The 16,879-nt window shown below is 36.2% G+C and overlaps 1 long non-coding RNA gene across 1 annotated transcript; it reads right to left on the bottom strand.

Annotated features, from left to right (window-relative positions):
* Positions 1-272: 272 nt before the first annotated feature.
* Positions 273-1,041, bottom strand: LOC113318332. The gene is made up of 3 exons (XR_003344432.1): positions 950-1,041; positions 788-860; positions 273-331 (listed from the first exon to the last, which is right to left on the bottom strand). It is a non-coding gene; the product is annotated as an uncharacterized LOC113318332 (long non-coding RNA).
* Between the last annotated feature and the right edge of the window lie 15,838 nt (positions 1,042-16,879).

Here is a 16,879-nt window from a genome sequence, read left to right as displayed (position 1 = left end):
TTAGGCATTACACATTTAGACTTCTTTTGTTGACGTGTCAACCTGGCGGCACTAGGGACTATTATTACGTAGGACAAACAACACGATTCACAACTAAGAGTAGGTTTCGAAAAAAAATCAACCATTGTTGAGCTGAAAGTGGAAATGCTAAAGGTGTTAAAGCTAGATTAAACAATATATGCATAATATATAGCTTGTGAAAGAGAACGAAAGAAACGTTTTTACCTCTGGGAGAATGGAAACTTTTTTTAATCACATTATCAAGCTCTACATGTATCAAGTATGCCTCCTCAACCACATCTAGAAGATTGCTCAGAAGGAGACTAGTTAACTGCAGCATAAAATTCAGTTTAGGAATACAGTTGCCAGAATTTCATTCCAGTTAAAAAAACAACAGGGGAGAAGAAACAACTATGTAAAATATCAGGAAGCTAAGCTATTGACAGGCGAGTCCATCGCTCAAACAGCATTATACACAATCCACAACATGAAGAGCAAATTGTAAGCATAAAAGATACATTGCTTATATGAGACGATTCCAGGTTAAAGACATTCCCAACAAGATGAAAAAAAAGAACAATAACCAATAGTTTCTAATCACTTGCTTGTGTTTCAAATGCCAGGTTTTTTCCACTACCAAGATTCTGAGATCTCATAGCATTGGATACAAACGTAAAGGCAACACAAGCGTTTATATTCGTGAAACTATACAAAAAGATGAAGCATCGCATGAATAATTCACACCAAGTGTCGTATTAAGCTCTTCTAAATCAATAAATAGCATTACCTTCATAATATTCACATCAATCAATTTGATTGTTGCTACTGTACTTGATGATGGACCAACATCTATGCTAAACCTGCCAGCCACGAAGAAAGGGTTCAATATATATATCAAGAAAATTTATTATTTAAATAATTAGTCATAGATAGGAGAAAAGGCAACAACCTTTGATGGAGGAAATCACGGTAGTTGAGCAGAAGGTCATACTGAGAAGTCTTTCTCTCAAAACCAACCACTTCCCAGAGCTGAAGGTAAAGCCATAAAAGTAAATACACAAAGTTAAATAAGTTAGTTTAACATTGTGGTGAAATCATATCAGTAACGATGGATTAGTACGTACCTGTAAGTCATGGCGAACAAATATGCTAGTTGTCTCTTTAAATAATCATTCACCAATTCAACTACATCATTGGATCTCGGTTGTATTGTGATCTTACAGGAGGAAATGAGTGACTGAGTTAAGTCCTTTACTTTTTTTATCTAAAGCCCCAAGCTCTTACTTTTTAGAAGTCACTTCATCATGTTCATCCTAGAAATGCAATCAATCAGCCACATTGGAGATACCCCAACGTACCTGGGAAAATGAGAACTACACAACACATTCACACATTGAGAGCCAAATTACCCTGGTTTTATGTTCTGTTCGCATGTGAGAGGAAGAGCCTCATAGTACGATTTCCAATACTTCATTTATCTATATACACACGATACATCAACAACGAGAGCAATAAGATTGATAAAAGTAACAAGTCACTACCCACCGCCAACAAGTTGGGTGCCATTGCAATGAGATGGAAAAATCGAGAAGGGAAATATAACCAATAATTTCTAATCACTTACTTGTGTTTCAAATGCCAGGTTTTTTCCCACTACCAAGATTCCCAGATCTCATAGCATTGGATACAAACGTAAAGGCAACACAAGCGTTTATATTTGTGAAACTATACAAAAAGATGAAGCATCACATTAATAATTCACACTAGGTGTCATATTAAGCTCTTCTAACTCAATAAATAGCATTACCTTCATAACAAAAAACACAAATTAGTAAAGAAGATTACGTGCGATCTTTCCTGCCTCAGATGCACTAACTGCAATTTAGCATGTTTATACACAAGCATCTGTTGCAAGTACCTTGCTTTGGCTACTCTGCACCCAAAACGCAGCTTAAAGTCAGTGGATTATTTTGTTAAATAAGAAATTCATCAAATAAATTGAATAAACGTGAAGCGTAACAGCATGTGAGAGGCAGGGCCGCATAGTACGATCGCCAATACTTCAACTATCCATATATACATGATACATCAACAACAAGAGCAATAAGATTGATAAAAGCAATAAGTCACTATCCACCGCCAACAAGTTGGGTGCCATGGAAATTTCCCCTTGGTTTATCATAACTACTAAAACCAGCCACCACCTCCAACAACAAAAAGGCTATGGCAGCAAGAACCAAATTGCCCCCATGGTTTCTTTTGGCTTCGTCACCACTAGCACCAACTCCAAGAACAACTTAAAGGTCTTGGGAACCATAGGGGTACCTCCAATACCAACAATAATTCAAAGGATTCTGTATTCCTTTAAGTGGAGGAATATAAAGGTGAAATGAAGTCTCGAATTCATAAAGTTTAAGGTGAAATGAAGTTTAAACTAACAAACATTCCACGAAGTTAATCAAACTCACAAAGTACCAGAAAGTGTAGGGCTATCTTAGGGACAGAAGAGATCCTATACCTATTTTAAGTTGGCATCAATTTTGAGTGTAAATCTATTTGCTACTACTGTATATGTAAGAACACTTACTGCTTCTTGTGCATTATAACAGTTTTTTGCTGGTTAATCTTTTCCCTTGGATCCGCACCATCAACAACTTTCAGAGGCAATGCTAACCTTAAAATCACTGCAATGGTAATACATATGTAATGAGAAGCATTAACTTATAGAAGTACAAATTAAAACCAAATACAAATTTAGTGTACGAAGAATAAGGCCTCCTTAGTCTGAACCAACGAAGCCTAGTCGATGATATACCAATGTGATAACGACATAATAATCTAAGAAATATATATGAATTGTAAAATAATAACAAAGGGAAATTTTTAGCTGAAATTCATGCAACTGTAAACCAACGTACATGGCTTCCCTTGTTCATCGTTCTCAGGTCCTGGTAGAAAACAAAGGGTTTAGAAACCTTAATATATCAGTGAGAAATGAACTATCTAGTGTCTTGACATGTGAGCAAAAAAAAAAAGAAATTACAAATGAAAATGGGAAGAACTAAAAAGAAGGCTACAAAATTTTACCTTAACTAAATTATGGCATATGCGATTTCCAATTAATAGGAGTTCCAGACGCAATTGATGCTCTTCCTTACTGGGAAATAGAATGTGAAACCCAATTTTATCTGCCTACGAGGAGCAAGTTCAAATCCAGGTTAATATATTTACTGCATCTTCTATAGTAACAAATTTCGCTAGTTCAAATAGGTCCTGCAATTGCAATTATTTCATTTGAAGTTTAAATGGTTATAGTAGATATCTGAATCATTGAAGTTGGATTGGGGAAACATAAAATCAATCACCTTTATAGGTCGCAAACCCATGAAAGTATAGGTCCTTCAGAAATCACCATTAATGAAGAAACATAAAAAGCAATCAAGATTGGGTATAAGTTTTGACATAACTGATCCAGCCAAATTACATTAGACAGTAAATTGAAAAAACCATAATTGCAGAGAAGATTGGGTATAAGTTTTTTAAATAAACAGAGATGAATAGGACTGAAGATTATCATGATCTCTTAGTTTCATACCCAGGTGAGAACCAATCAAAATCGAAAACAATAAAAACCCAAATCTCATAGACAACCAAACCTAAAATTGAAACCAAATCATAAAACTAGAACAAAAAGATGACCTTATTACCTCATATCGATGCTTCAAAGTCTAATAAATGCCCCTAAATCTCAGATCGATGCTTCTAACTGCAACAAAAATTCCAACTAAAATCCATTAGAAAACATAAACCTAAAACCAACATATACACAGAACAAAACGATTATTACATGCAGATCGAACTAGGGTTGTTGTGCTTCAATCAATTTTGTGAAAAGGGATCTGAAGATGATTCTGATGACTTTGTGCTCTTGATTAAGAAGAATTCAGTTAAAGAAGAGACTAGGGTTTTCTTTTGAATCTGAGATGAAGTGAAGAAATTGATGGTGGTTTTATGATCAATCTGGTTATAAGGGTTTGAAGTTGTAGTTGAACTAGGGTCCTTCAGAGCTGCAGCTCGAAGAAGAAAGAGAATGAAAGAAAAATGTGGCTGAGAAAACTCTAGGGATGATAGAAAAGGCGGATAAGGCTGAAGGGGTGGAAAAAAGAAGAAGAAGACTTGACCAAACTTTGACTTGGGCGTAAACAAAAGTCAAAGTGTTCCCGACCACATGCGCTCTTCGCATGCACGAACAACTAGCAGTTGTTATTCGCAACATAAATCTCGCGGTTGCGAAATTAGCAACAACAGCATGCGGTTGCGAAATATTAGTAACAGAAATTTCGCAACGGCACTAGTGTTGTTGCTACTCTGGGTTGCTAAAACCTTAAAATGGTGTAGTGAGAGACACGAAGTCTTTGACTTGCTGGATTATAACAATGATACCCTTTCTGTTCTATCCCATATCCTAGAAATACACATATTGAGTTCTTTTTACTGAGTTTGTTACGTTCTCATTCTGGAAGAAGAACAAAACAGATTGAGCCAAAAACATGAAGCTCTGAATAATTAGGTATTTCTCCATAAAGACGTTCATACTGAGATATACCACCTATAACAGCTGTTAGGATACGATTTATTGTGTATACGGCAGTAAGGACATACTCCCACCAAAAATTAGAGGGAACTGATGCAGAAAGTAATTGGGTTCTAGCAGTTTCTACTATGTGACGATGTTTGCATTCTGCAACACCGTTTTGTTCAGGGGTTTCTGTGCAAGACAATTGAAGAAGGGTACCCTCAGACTTGATTCTTTAAATGGATTTGATATATATTCCCCCCCCCCCTTGATCAGCGCGGAAGGTCTTAATAGTTTTTGTAAACTGCGTTTTGACCATGGTAGAGAACTCAGTATATATTTTTAAGAAATCTGACCTTGAACTGAACAGATATATACAAGTATACCTTGTGTAGTCATCGATAAAGATCACATAATATAAAGCCCCTCCTTTGGAAACAATAGGAGATTTTCCCCAAACATCGAATGAACAAGATCAAATGGTGCAGTGGGAAAAGTTGTACTGATATTAAAAGGTAGTGCCGGTTGTTTAGCTATCTTACAAGTAATGCAGAAAGGTTCTTTATCTAGTTGGGTTGATCCTAACAGACCTTTATTAATCATGTATCTAAGACGAGGGAATGAAATATGACCTAACCTAGAATTCCAAGACATAAATGGGGAAGTGGTGGATGGTAGTGTAGAGGCTGAAACAGCAGCAACTTGGTTTTTGGATTGTGGAGGGATAATGAGCATCTCTAGGAGGTATAGTCGACCCACTCTACGGCTTATCCCAACTAGCTTCTCCGTCCTTGGATCCTGTATAACACAACCAGAAGGAAAGAAGCTAATTTTAAACCCTTGATCACATAGTTGACCAATAGAGATAAGATTCATGGTAATCTTAGGATATAGAAGTACATGAGGGATACACAATTTGTTGGAATATTTAACTAGTCCAATATGACTTGCAGTTAATTCAGACCCATCGGCAGTATGAATTTTAGGAGTTATTATTGGATGCAAACTCTCAAAGAATTGAGGATTAAATGTCATATGGTTGGAAGCACCTGAGTCGAGAAACCATCCAGTTGAGAAAATACCTGTAGGAATTGCAAGTGCAGAAGTTATTGTGGAATTATTACCAATTGATATAGATTGTTTGATCATCGCCTGAATATCAGCTAGAGACCGTTCATGTTTCTTTTCTATCTTAGATGAGATACGTGTTGTAGTGAATCTTGTTGGTGTATTTGTACTGAAGTTCCTCCTCTTTTCACGCATGTTTCTGGATGTTGGTGATGTGCAGTTATTCACAGTATGTCCAAACTCCTTGCAGTAGTTACATTGATACGGAGACACGGCTTGTGATATTGATGAGTTTTTCTAGAGATTATAGTTTGTCCATCAAACTTGGTGGTGATAGGTTGAGAGTCTTCTCGAGACATGGTGGATGAAAATGATACCACGGGTAGAAAAAAAAGATCAAGGATACGAGGGGCACACAGGAATGATGTGGAAGATTTCAAATTTTGTTAAGAAATATGACTATCGGTTGTTTGCAGCGGAAGGTTGGATCTTGTTTGGCTCTGATGCCATGACAAGAGTAGTCATGGAATCAAGATTTCTATATACTGATGGTGTATCAATTACAATGAAGCACTGCTTTTTATATACATGCTATACAATACTAAAAAGGGAAATAAGTATATTACAGAATATGAAGAAAACTAAGAAACTAATATATACTGAATATCTTCAGTATATCCTAGAGTAATGAAAATGAAACTAATATATACCGAATATCTTCAGTATATCCTAGAGTAATGAAAATGAATGTGCAAAGATATGCACATTACTCTAGTATGACAACATGATTCTTAACATCGGACACCAATCAGACATGGGCGGAACCACATGTTGACTAAACCTAGCTATAGCCTCCCTTTTCCTTACAAAACCTCACCAAGTTATGATTTACCCTTTGTCATTTATTTTATAAGTGTTGTCCCCCAATCTTATCAGTTTAGTCCACCAATCTCAGCAGTTAGTCCACCATATTCATATCTATGGTTTCTTGTTAGCAGAGTAAGAAGATATGGGGAAAAATAAGAGGGATAGTTGGTCCATATTGTGCAGTTCTAGAGTTGCTTAGTAAGTGTTTGTTGAAATGATTCAAAGTAGTTGTGTTATTTATTTGATAGTTCCCATATAAACCTACCAAGGTAACATCCAGGTGAAATGAAATCATATTAATGGAGGAATAAAGATTAAGGATGGTGTTCCTTGCTATTCTCTCACAGTTGACTCCGTAGTTGGTATCATAACTGGAGGAGCAATTTGGGTTTATGCACATGGTTATATGATTCTTGTAAAAATTGGACTTCACAGTGTGGAATTTTTGCTGGAAAATGTACTAGTCGCGCGAACAAACTGATCCAGTTCCAGTTTGAAGAAAACTGTAAAAACAGAGTCCAAATTCCTTTACCGATTTATGTGAAAATACCCTAAATTAAATAAAATAAAAGTCAAGGTGCATATCTGAAAAAGCGGGGGTCTAACAACACCACCCAATATTTCGCTTAGCAATCTGTATGGACTAACTCCGAAATACTTTGCTAGAGAATCAACTAGACAGTCAGACTAAATCTAGATAAAAGTATCTCAAGGAGTTAATATCTCTCTCTTGGTTTGATTTTTACTCAAGCTAAAAACAATAGCGAGTCTTTATCAAATACAAGGAATAACTTGGATGGTACCAAAGACCAATGTCCAAGTGTTAATCAATGAAATCGACAACCACAAGGTCGGATCTTCAATCGATTAACCTTTAACGCACAACCTGTATTATTTCAATTATAAAGATAAACAATATAATGCGAAAAATGAAATAACACAGACACCAAAAAATTTGTTAACGAGGAAACCGCAAATGCAGAAAAACCCCGGGACCTAATCCAGATTGAATACACACTGTACTAGCCTACTCCAAGCTAACTTCGGACTGGACTGTAGCTGAACCCCAATCAGTCTCCCGCCGATCCAAGGTACAGTTGTACTCCTACGCCTCTGATCCCAGCAGGATACTACGCACTTGATTCCCTTAGCTGATCTCACCCACAACCAAGAGTTGTTGCAACCCAAAATCACAGACTTGATAATAAAAAGATCTGTCTCACACAGAAAAGTTTATCAAAGGATAAATATGTCTACCACAGATAAACCCTAGGTTTTGTTCCGTCTTAAGATATAAAATCAAGATGAACAGGAACCAATTGATAATCCGGTCTTATATTCCCGAAGAACAGCCTAGATTAATCAATCAACTTTCTACAATCCTTCCTGACTACACAAGCCGATCGTCGAGGAATCACAAACAGTGAGACGAAGATGTTTGTGACTTCTTTATCTTGCCTATCAGAGAACTCTCACGATCTCAAGTCAATCAATCGATTGTACTCGTACGATAGAAGATGCAAGATCAGATCACACAACTACGATAAAAGTAGTATCGGTCTGGCTTCACAATCCCAATGAAGTCTTTAAGTCGTTAACCTGATTTTAGAGAAGAAAATCAAAGGTTAATGGAGATCGACTCTAGCGGGTGCACTAGTAGCACACATACGTGTGGGTATTATTTTTGCACAATGATAGATGTCTCATTTATATATCCGTCAAATCAGGGTTTTACCTTAGGTACAAAGCAATCCTTATTCACCGTTAAATGAAAACCTGATTTAGATTCAAGCTAATATTTCTCAACCGTTAGATCGAAAACTTAGCTTGTCACACACACTTGGGTAGAAGTTTACTGGGTTTGTGAAAACCATGCCCAAACGTGTATGTGTATGTTGGTTCAACATAGTAACCCAAAAAGGTCAACCATATGAGCATTTCATATAACCTTGTTCTTCTTCACCATAACTAGTTCAATTGACTCAAATGAATTAGTTAAAGAGTTGTTCAATTGCTATGAGATCTTATGTAACTACACAAGACACAATTGAAAAAAAGATGATTCGATTCGTTTGAATCGTCTCATGAACATTATAGCCACGGTTTGCATAAAGCATTCCTTAGTAATTTAATGTTTCATGTTCAGATCACATCTTTGGATCATAACCTCTTAAGTTCACAAAAAAGTTCGCGGACTTAAGTTAATCGGTTGAGTTTTCCAAACTCAGCAGAAATTCTCGGAAAGAGAACTTCTGCCAGTTCGTGGACTTAGCACACAAACAAGTTTTAGAAAAAATCCAGCAGAAATTCTCGGTCGAGAACTTCCGACAGTTCGCGGACTGAGTCTGCGGACTGGGTTTGCGGACTTGGCAAGCCAATTCCACAATCCTCCTGATTTCTCTTGATCAACAAAGTTCGAAAACTTCGGTTCAAGGAATACATGGTTATGTAATCTAAACTCTCATTTCAATTATTGACACATTCTCAGAGGACGCTATGTAGCCGTTATTCACAGACCGATTCATGTCAGAGCAATTCTCAAAGTGATTGAAACTTTTCATGACTTTCGTTACTAGGTGAAGATAAACTTGATCAAACCGAAACGCTTTACCAACACACGATTTCGAGATAAAAGATAAGCAATGAATGCTCATCTCGAAATGTCAAATGTGTATGATCTAGTCTATATAACATACGACTTTTTGTCTCATAAGAAGTAGGAAATAGAAGAGATAGAATTTTGAGTGATAGATAAGTTCAAGTCTCCACATACCTTTTTGTTGATGAAGTTCCACGGTTCCTTGTATAGATATTCGTCGTTGTATGATGAATCGCCATGAAGTCCTTGAGCTCAACTACACTTTTCGATCCTAGTCCGAGATTTAGCTATGTAGGCTAGAAATCAAGACTCATAGTTTTGATCACTAACATTGACAAACATGCTTGAGATAGCAACGCATGCGAGGTCGACCGAGCTATTCTCTAACAATCTCCCTCTTTGTCAATTTTAGTGACAAAACTATTAATACATATGGAATACAAAAATATAAACTTTAGTGGCTCCTATTCCATAGTCTAATCTTCAACGTTCCCTGAAATCTTCGTCCTTCCAAGTACTCCAATGATCCCAAAGGTTGTAAGTTTAGCATCACCGTTGTTGAAGATCCGTAGCTATAACAATGAGAGAAATCGAGATTCTCGATCATTATTATACAGTGTCATAGTATTATTATGTCATATCAAAGTCCAATTGTATCACGACTTTAACAATAATACTATGGTGATATGTATCACTCCCCCTTAGTCAATACTCCATCTCGATCATGGAAACCACTCCCCCTTACACAATGATCTGAAAACCATATGTATTTGTAGTGTGAACTACATTATTTCTCCCCCTTTTTGTCAATAAAATTGGCAAAGGTACAAGAATGGGATCATAATGAAATTTCCACAAGAGACATTTCATAGACTAAATTAAAAATACATACCAACTTAATTTAGATGCAATCATAAAGCCGAAGCAAAATGCATTCATCAAGGAGTTTTAAGATACAAGATAACCCTTATAAAATTCCACAGCCGCACACCCCGCAAGATATTACCATTAAGCACAAGTTCAAAAGAACTCTCCCCCATTTGATGTCATTCCCCAAAGAACAACAAGAGCGACCTTAATTTCAAAAGAAAAGGAGGATTTTTCAATTGGACACCAAAAACCATAGGAATGATTTTCTATATCCAAAGCTCAACCAAATTAATCACAAGTAAACCCATGATTAATTCAGTTGGAATACGCAACTAAATCAAACCACAAAAGTGATCAATTTAATTGAAAGTGCTCAACATAAGTAAACTCACGGAGCTACGACTAAGTCAATCATATGGAGATGAATAACTTAACCGTTCAAATACTCAACATAAGGAAAACCTTACGGAATATACGACTACATTAACCAATAGAACATGATAGTGTAGCCTTTCATATACTCAACACAAGAACTTGTGGAATATATGAAAACTCAACTAGATTAATTACAAGAGAACCTATAATTAATCTAATTGGAATACAAACAACCAAACTAATCACCGAAGTAATCAATTTAATTATTTTGGGCTCAACATAACAGAACTTATGGAGCCCCGACTAAGTTCATCATAGAATATGACAACCTTAATCGTACATGTACTTGACATAAGAAAGAAAACTTATGGAGTACAAACTAAATAACCAAACTGGTTGATTAATTTAGTTCCTAATGCTCGACATATAGCATCTTATGGAACAACCAACAAGCCAATAAGAATAATCGACTTAGTTGTATCGTGCTCAACATAAGACACACAATGGAGCCTTCACGGTGAAACATAGCAAGATGGATCAATGAAGATCAATACCGTGGATAACATACAATGATCTATTCTATTTTCCATCATAACTATATAATAGACTTTATCCTTGTCAAACAAAAGATATCATCCTATTTTCCATCAAATACATAATTGCATAGGCATAACTTTTGTAATTGTCAAAAGTCCATTCGTCCTTTAATTAATACGAATACTAATTCATGGACAACTTTACTTTTGACCGCAATATGGGACCTTCAAGTTCACATACGTATGCAATACATATCCCATAAACAAATTGCAATATCACAAAATCATAAAGATCAATACTGCAATAACATCATCCTCCAAATATTTTTAGAATTTAATACCAATAAACCTAAAAAATAACACAAGAAGATGAAAACAGAAATAGCTATGTGTAATCACAATAATTGCTATTCCAAACTCTAGTAATCCTTCTCAAAAACAAGAATAAATTCTCATAAGAAGTTTCCTAGGCATCAAGACAAACTCGTAATGCACATATAAGATGATTTGTCCTTAAAGGGTAGAATCAATCTTTTTCGCTCGGATTTACACCAAGAATAGCTAACAAAAGCGTATAAAAATATTTTCTTAAGAAAGAAGAACATACAAAGTCATTAACGACCATGCACTACAGTTCACATAAGATGATTGTGAACATTCAAGATTCCCATAGTAATGCGTACTATTTCCCATTCTTCAACTCCCTTCTTTGTGATTCACCAACAACATTATTTTAAAAGCTACAAATTAGCTTAGAAGAGTAGTACTCCAAGAATCCAAGTGCCCAATTCCAAGAGAAGTGGAACAAGTGACGAAATGGAGCAAAACACTCAAAAACAAGAGATGGGACAAATAACAATATTAACTCATTCAAATTCAAGGTTTGTCATCTTCATTTTGAAGATAATTATAAGAGAAAGAGAATTCAAAAATAATTAGGTAATTTCGAGTTCGAACGAAGAAATTACGGCCAAAACAAGTTTACCGAATATCGACGTCTACAGGCAAGTATGCATACGGGTTTGCAAACGAATTTTCATGACTAAAAAAGTTTGCAAACTGGTTTTTCGAACTTAAACCCCTGTATTTTGATTTTAAATGATGGTAAGCATACCTGGTAGGTGTACCATGAAGTCCAAACATCCCAAACTACTATTTTCAAACCTAAACGTTTAAGAACCTCAAACACATATCAAGTTAGGTAGAAATGAACGATAAGCAAGGTACATGGATTATTATAAACACAAAAATTGATCAAGTTTATAGTCATACCTTTTTAGAAGAACCCAATTGAATTCTACAGCCTTACCGAACATAATATGTGCGCCCCAACTCTTGTGCTTCCCTCACCGTATACATAGCAGGGCATTTCTTGGTGAGGATGCACTTACAACACAATCAAGTTGTGTTGGGGTGAACAATGTATTGCTCACCACAAGTGACCTTTGGATTATCATGAAAGAGATCGCTTTTAGAACCTTTCACATCCAAATCCATCTTCCCAAAGAACTCTTTAAGTTCCAGCATCATGGATACTGCTTTCTCCATAGTCATGGAACTTTCTGGGAGATCATTCCTTTTCACACTCAAAACATCATTGACTTTCTTTGGTATCCACTTTTGAGTGCGTTTAGGAACGACCGAAACCTTCTTCCCATTACTCTCTTTAAGATTTTCCGGAAGAGAATTGGATTGACTATTCTTTTGCAAGTTAGTCTTTATCCAATTGGGAGCATCAGATCTTGTCTTCGTCTTTACGAAGTTATCCTTTTGATAACCATTACGATTGTGAAAAGGATTCGTACGACGTTTATAGGCAAATCTAGGCATATCACAGCACTGATTCCTTTGCCTAAGGGTTGGACACTTACAACCTGTAACGTTAAGAGGATTAGTCTTAACGTATGATCTTGGTTTCACAACTTCTTGTGATGCCCAAACAAGAACATCATGAAGTTTCCCATTCCTTATACGGAAACGGCATCTCCTTTCCAGGTGACCTTTATTTCCGCAATAGTGGCAAACATAAGGAATGTTCTTACCTCGATTTGTATGAGCTGACTTTGGAGGTTGATATATTTTGCTCTTTCGAACCTTAACTGCCGGTGAAGGTATTTCACTTTTGCCATCAGTGAAAACCTTTTGTTGAGAAGAATTACTAGCCTTGACAAATTTTACCTCTTTGTTAATACTTTGAGCATCTATTCCCTTATAGCCCAATCCTCGTGTATCACGATGATTTTTACTTGCTCCTAGCATAGTGGTTAATTTGCTTGAACTAGTATTGAACTTTTTCAAGTCATCTTCCAACATCCTGACTTTATCAAGAGCAGCAGCTAAATCAGCCTCAAGGCGTTTTTCTCGAGCGAGATAAGCGCTTTCTCTGTCATCAAAACTTGTTTGCTGAGAGTTAAACCTTGCTTCAGATTCTGCAAGTTTCTCTTCCAATAAAAAGTACTTTTGATAAAGATTATAACATTCAAGTGACTTTATATGTAGGTTTTCCTCAGAATCCTTGAGGATCGATTCGCAAGAACGATTCGATAAATAAACACCTGCGTAACATCTTCTCAATTTCTTGTTTTCTCGACAGAGAGGAGTCAGAAGAGGTGAGACATGAGAAGTTTTAATCTTCTTCATATTCCACGAATCCAAAAACTTAACATACTCTGAGACTTCCTCATCAACCTCTCTATCAATATCTGAATCACCTTCATCAGAAAGTTCATCCAACTGTTCTTCTAGGAGAGTTTCTCAATCAACAGTTTTTATATCAAGAGAACGTTTAGATATTGACTTAGATATGAAATCTCTCTCAGGTGAATCCAAACTTTTAGAATCATCTGGTAGTTTCTGAACTGGTACGTTAATAGAGATAGACTCGTCCATAATCAGATCGCTACAAACACAGACTTATAAGGTCTTTAACGTGTTTGCCTGCTCTGATACCAATTGAAAAAGCGTGGGTCTAACAACACCACCTAATATTTTGCTTAGCAATCCGTATGGACTAACTCCGAAATAATTTGCTAGAGAATCAACTAGACAGCCAGACTCGATCAAGATAAAAGTATCTCAAGGATTTAATATCTCTCTCTTGATTTGATTTTTACTCAAGCTAAAAACAATAGCGAGTCTTTATCAAATACAAGGAATAACTTGGACGGTACCAAAGATCAATGTCCAAGTGTTAATCAATGAAATCGACAACCACAAGGTCGGATCTCCAATCGATTAACCTTTAACGCACAACCTGTATTATTTCAATTATAAAGATAAACAATATAATGTGGAAAATGAAATAACACAGACACCAGAAATTTTGTTAACGAGGAAACCGCAAATGCAGAAAAACCCGGGACCTAGTCCAGATTGAATACACACTGTATTAAGCCGCTACAGACACTAGCCTACTCCAAGCTAACTTCGGAATGGACTATATTTGAACCCCAATCAGTCTCCCACCGATCCAAGGTACAATTTTACTCCTACGCCTCTGATCCCAGCAGGATACTACGCACTTGATTCCTTTAAATGATCTCACCCACAACCAAGAGTTGCTGCAATCCAAAATCATAGACTTGATAATAAACAGATCTGCGTCACACAGAAAATTCTATCAAAGGATAAATCTGTCTCCCACAGATAAACCCTAGGTTTTGTTCCGTCTTAAGATATAAAATCAAGGTAAACATGAACCAATTGATAATCCGGTCTTATATTCCCGAAGAACATCCTAGATTAATCAATTACCTCTCTACAATCCTTCCTGACTACACAAACGGATTGTCAAGGAATCACAAACAGTGAGACGAAGATGTTTGTGACTTCTTTATCTTGCCTATCGGAGAACTCTCATGATCTCAAGTCAATCAATCGATTCTACTCGTACGATAGAAGACGCAAGATCAGATCACACAACTACGATAAAAGTAGTATCGGTCTGGCTTCACAATCCCAATGAAGTCTTTAAGTCGTTAACCTGATTTTAGAGAAGAAAATCAAAGGTTAATGGAGATCAACTCTAGCGGGCGCACTAGTAGCACACAGACGTGTGGGGATTAGTTTTGCACAATGCTAGATGTCTCCTTTATATATCCTTCAAATCAGGGTTTTGCCTTAGGTACAAAGCAATCCTTATTCACCGTTAAATGAAAACCTGATTTAGATTCAAGCTAATATTTCTCAACTGTTAGATCGAAAACTTATCTTGTCACACACACTTGGGTATATGTTTACTGGGTTTGTGAAAACCATTCCCAAACGTGTACGTGTATGTTGGTTCAACATAGTAACCCAAAAAGGTCAACCATATGAGCATTTCATATTAACCTTGTTCTTCTTCACCATAACTAGTTCAATTGACTCAAATGAACTAGTTAAAGAGTTGTTCAATTGTTATGAGATCTTATGTAACTACACAAGACACAATTGAAACAAAGATGATTCGATTCGATTGAATCGGCTCATGAACATTATAGACACAATTTGCATAAAACATTCCTTAGTAATTTAATGTTTCATGTTCAGAGCACATCTTTGGATCATAACCTCTTAATTTCACAAACAAGTTCGCGGACTTAAGTTAATCGGTTGAATTTTCCAAACTCAGCAGAAATTCTTGGTCGAGAACTTACGACAGTTCACGGACTGAGTCTACGGACTGGGTTCGCGGACTTGGAAAGCCAATTCCACAATCCTCTCGATTTGTCTTGATCAACAAAGTTCGAAAACTTCAGTTTAAGGAATACATGGTTATGTAATATAAACTCTCATTTCAATCATTGAGACATTCTCAGAGGACGCTATGTAGCCGTTATTCACAGACCGATTCACGTCAGAGCCATTCTCAAAGTGATTGAAACTTTTCATGACTTTCGTCACTAGGTGAAGATAAACTTGATCAAAGCGAAATGATTTACCAACACACGATTTCGAGATAAAAGATAAGCAATGAATGCTCAGCTCGAAATGTCAAATGTGTATGATCTAGTCTATATAGCATACGACTTTTGTCTCATAAGAAGTAGGAGATAGAAGAGATAGACTTTTGAGTGATAGATAAGTTCAAGTCTCCACATACCTTTTTGTTGATGAAGTTCCACGGTTCCTTGTATAAATCTTCGTCGTTGTATGATGAATCGCCATGAAGTCCTTGAGCTCAACTACACTTTTCTATCCTAGTCCGAGACTTAGCTATGTAGGCTAGAAATCAAGACTCATAGTTTTGATCACTAATATTAACAAACATGCTTGAGATAGAAACGCATGAAAGGTCGACCGAGCTATGCTCTAACAACATCAATATAATGTTTTCGTACAATACAACGTATGTTTTCCTTCTCCATCGTATACTATTTCCGCAAGAAAACTAGTACAAAACATTGACCATTCTTTAATTATTATTTTTTTATGAATCTATGGAACACTAATTGCGATCTAATTACGCTTTTGTTACACACAGGCATACCTTTACAGAGTCTTTTTGGGTACACCCAAAGTCTTTATATAATGGGGTACACCAAAAGTTGAACTCTTATTATTTGATGACTATTAAAATGCTGCAAGCTCAAGGTATTAGTAATCCTAACAATTTATGTATGTGTCGTTCGTCAAAAGTAGAGTCTGTTGAGCACACTTTTGTATATTGTTGTTTTTCTCAAGTAATATAGTCTTATTTCATTAGTGCTTTCAAGGTGAAGTACTATTTCCCACGCTGACTTGGGTGTGCTAATTCTTTTTTATCCCCTTATTTTGGAATTTTGGTTTCACCACCGCCACTAGAGAAATTACTGAACCAAAACACATACATGCATAATGGGCATAATATCAAAGAGATAACAAACAACACATGTCATGTGGAACAACAAATACGAATGCGTATAACAAACTAGCAGAACATGGGAAAGAACCTGATAAGTCCATCATTTGCACTTTTTCGATACTCAAATCATTTGATCTGAAGTTATTGTTCATGTTATTGTCTTT

This window comes from Papaver somniferum, chromosome 10 (genome assembly GCF_003573695.1).
Source record: "Papaver somniferum cultivar HN1 chromosome 10, ASM357369v1, whole genome shotgun sequence".
Lineage (NCBI taxonomy): Eukaryota > Viridiplantae > Streptophyta > Magnoliopsida > Ranunculales > Papaveraceae > Papaver > Papaver somniferum.
The sequence above is the reverse complement of the archived record's forward strand: the minus strand, read 5'-3'. Positions and strand labels throughout refer to the sequence as shown.